Source organism: Micropterus dolomieu, linkage group LG13 (genome assembly GCF_021292245.1).
Source record: "Micropterus dolomieu isolate WLL.071019.BEF.003 ecotype Adirondacks linkage group LG13, ASM2129224v1, whole genome shotgun sequence".
Lineage (NCBI taxonomy): Eukaryota > Metazoa > Chordata > Actinopteri > Centrarchiformes > Centrarchidae > Micropterus > Micropterus dolomieu.
The window spans coordinates 16,392,171-16,396,343 of NC_060162.1; positions in this window are offsets into that span (position 1 = coordinate 16,392,171).

Below are 4,173 nucleotides of genomic sequence, written 5' to 3' on the forward strand. Positions count from 1 at the left end.
ATGATATGTAAGTTTTCTGTAAAATACAAATTTTACATCAGTTACACAAAATGGTTAAAGTGTTCAGTTGGCACATTTTCGAACGAAATTTCTAGCTATCCCAGAAAAGTTTTACTCAGTGGCAACGACGGAGCAGGGGGGTGGCTTCTGGGGCTTCAGTCCCTAACATTTTCTAAAAAGCCCCGAATGTTTTCGGTTTTTAAATTAACTTTGTTTCATTTCCCCTCTGCCTCTCTGACTGGACCGGCAAATCAATGGAGCAAAAGCATCTATTGGTCCGTTGTCATAGCGGGTTATTGTCTGTTTCATTCACTCGTGTCACCTCAGTGAGCAAGCTTGCTAACAGGCTAACCAATTTATGTACTGTGGCAATAAAATTTTTTAGAAGGTAAACCTCAGCCAACACCCACAGAAACTGTTCAGCAGCATCAGTCATATCTCTTTTCCACCAAAGCATTTTGAGAGCCGGTTCGGAGCCGGTGCCTACTCGCAAACCAGTTCTTTGTGTTTCAACAGCCAAAGAACCGGTTCTCAGCCAGGAAACTGGTTCCAAAGCGGCACCTACTCTTTGCTGGACTAGAACGTTTCTTTTACCACGTCATGCTTACGTAGGGGGCTGGGGGCTGGGTTATTTTACTAAAAACACAGTGCTAGTAAAGATAGTACAACGATTGAAGAAAGATGGATTCTAAAGCGAAACAGTGGTCGGTGGAGGAGACAAACTGTTTGTTTGCGATATGGTCCTCGGCAGAGGTACAGCAAAAAATAGAAGGTGCTTCGAGAACAAAAAATGTGTTCGAGGAGATCCAGAGGGAGATGGCTACAGCAGGGTTTAACAGAACCATAAAGCAGATCAATAACAAGTTAAAAAAACTAACAAAGGATTACAGAGACCAAAAGAAGGAGTTGGGGCAAAGGTGAAATGGACGGCCACTTAGTAGAAATACCCATTTTGAGGTTTTGGACTCGGTCCTCGGCGACAGACCGGCGTGCCAGGTCACCGGGGCATTAAATTCTGCCACTGAGATGCTGCTGCAGGGTATTGCCAACAAAGTTACTGATTCTGGTAAGTTTAACTTTTCTAATGTATTACCTTGTTGCAAACCAACTATACATTTCTTATATCTCTGCTTGCTTGACCAGCCAGTCAGCTAGCTAGCATGCTTTTGCTAACAATAGCTAACGCAGACACTGTATAGGGTTCAATGGAAACGTTTGTGATTTAAACACTGTCTTATTTTTGTTGTTGCTCAGCTCACCTGTACCGTCTTGCAGCTCAGCAGCTGAAAGCTCCTCATCTGCCTCTTCCAGTCAGTCGACCAGAAAGGGTACGGATTCTTGTTATGAGTATCAACAAACTGAAATATATCAGCCTTCATTAAATAATTTACTGCAGATCTGTTGTATTTGATTAATTTGCATGAAGTGCCCAATAAGTGTAGGGATATGATAGTAGACATACTTTATAAGGTGTAACAGTGTAGTATTATAGTATCATATAATATTATTTTGTTAATATGTTGCATTGACTCTTGTGTTTGATTCTTTACAATTGCAAAATACACGAAGATCTGTGTTTATTGTAATGTCTTTTGTGCACAGGCAAAACGAAACGAGACATGAATGGGGAGCTTCTGGAATATTTTGAGAGGTCTGAAGAAAGGTTCCTGCAGCACTGCAAGGAAATGAATGATACCTTGAAGAAAATGGATGCAGACTCAACTGCAATGCTTGGACTCATGGAGCGTATGGTCACGGTGATGGAGAGGCAACCTCACTGATAAGTGCTACTGAATCAGAAAGAAACTATTAGTTTTTGCACAGTGTACTTTTGCAAAAAATAAACGTTTTTTGAAGAAACATGTCTGCTGTAGTGTGCTTAATCAACAGAGAAACAAATGCAAGTAATCAAGGTTAAAAAAAATGTTTTATTTACATTTGTGCAGATTAAACACTGCTGCATTTCAGGAAACCAGAAAGAGAGAACTATTAACTCAGCAAGTAAACATAACAATGTTACATCTGGTGTTACAGCAGTTTAATTATTTAACAAAAATACAACTCATGTAGAATTACAATGTATGGCAGTGGTGCAGTAAGAAAAAAAGAAATCAGTCATTCCCTCTACAAAAGTACTGTATTAACGCAGCTCTGATGTCAGCCCCTTCTTGATTGCCATGTTCAGGTAGCGCCTGGATAGGAGGCTGAATGTTTATAGGCCTGTCTTGATGCTCCTCTGTAAAGTTGTCTCCATGTTCCTCAGAAATGTTGTGAACACACAGCAGGCGAGTGTCATTTGCTTGCTCAGCTCCAGCTTGCAGTCATTTCTTTTTAGGAGGCACCTCCATCGACCTTTTAGTCTCCCAAAACACATCTCCACAACTGACCGTGCACTGCTCAGCCGGTAATTGTAGGTCTGTTGTTCATGTGTCAGTCTACCAGTGTCTGAAAAGGGCTTCATGAGCCAGTTCTGCATAGGGTAAGCTGGTTCACCAATTAGATGATGTCCAACATCACACCCAGAGATGTTCATTTTGTTTTGGCCTAATAACTTCCCGTCATTTAGGACTTCCCACAAATGTGACTGTCGCAGTACTCTTGCATCATGAACATTACCTGGATAGCCAACACATACATCCCAGAAAAGACCTTTGGCATCAACCACTGCTTGGAGAACAATTGAATGCCATCCTTTCTGGTTGTAATAGTCTCAAGGGTACTCCTCTGGTGCTATTACAGGGATGTGACTTCCATCTATTGCTCCAACACACTGTGGTACTCTCCAACAATTCTGAAAGAATGTGGCCAGTTCTACAAACTTGTCGGCGTCAGGAAATGAAATGTGCACAGGAAGCAGCACCTTGTTGACTGCGTAGCAAAAGTCCTTGTGTCAAATTAAGAGCTTGTGTCAAATTAAGAATATTCTTGTCATTTCTGTTGTAATGCTCTAGTTTTGTCCTGCTTGGTTGTTGTGATATAATAAATCCTTGTAAGATTGTTTTGTCTCATGGATTCCATTCTGGTGAGAAGTCTGGGAGTATTCCCAGACTACTGGCCTTCTTCCCCAGACTCTGTGTCGGGGTGAATCATTCTGTCAAAGCCATCATGGTATAACAAAAATAGGTTTCAAGATAAGTAATGCTGTTTCTGCCAAATTCCTACACTACCCTACCCTTGGTATGTAACTTAACATTTGTTGTGTTATGGTTTCACAGTGATAGACTGAAGTTTTTCCCAAATGATGTATAGATTTTTAGGTATTCAAATATCTCAAAACAGCTTGGCAAATACTGTATTTAGCTGCCACGAATGGGGACACCCCATTTTTTCGACTAAGCCCCAAAATGTTAAAAACGTCTGCCTCCGCCCCTGCTCAGTGGTCAGGTCAGACATTTGTGCAAATCAAATATGGAGAAAACCTTTTTTTCTACTCCATATGGATTTCTATAACTGCTTCGAGTTAATGTAAGACTTTTCAGGAATTCCCTCCGGAAACCTGTTGTTTAGCAAACAAAGGTACCTGTGCCAAGAATACATGTTGAAACAACCTATTGTTGCTCCTAACTGCCAGCAGCACATCTTACTTCTGTCTCAAGATGTACCAAGATTGATGATGCAAATCACTGATCTTGTATTCAGTCTCTACCTTCAAGACTTGTTTTTATTGCTAACAAGAAAGGGTAATTGGATGCTAAGTCAGCAAGATGATTAATTCTGTTCCCAGGGCAGTTCTCCTGGACTCAGGAATGAGTGTCTGTATCTTGCGCTGTAATAAACAACAGAATGATGCACTAATATCAAGAAAATGGCAATTGGGAGTTCCTGAATCAAGTTGAGATGAAAAAGAAAAATCATCAAATTATTTTGCAGTGTTGATAGCCAGATTAAAACTTGCTCTAAGCTTCAATGGCTCAGAATTTAAAAGGTCCTAAATGCTGTTAGTCCTACAGAAAAGATTATATGTTGGTTTCACTGGCAACAGTTGGATTTCTCCTTTCATTATACAAATACTTTCCCCTTGAGGGAAATTAACATAACATCAGGTGTCAGTTGGTTAGAAGCAGCAACGTAACATAGTTATGCTGGGCCCTGGTGCAAATATTTTCCTTGGGCCCTGACAAACCAGCCTTTGATCAAAACCACGGACAGCTGCTACCTGAAAGGCTTATTCGT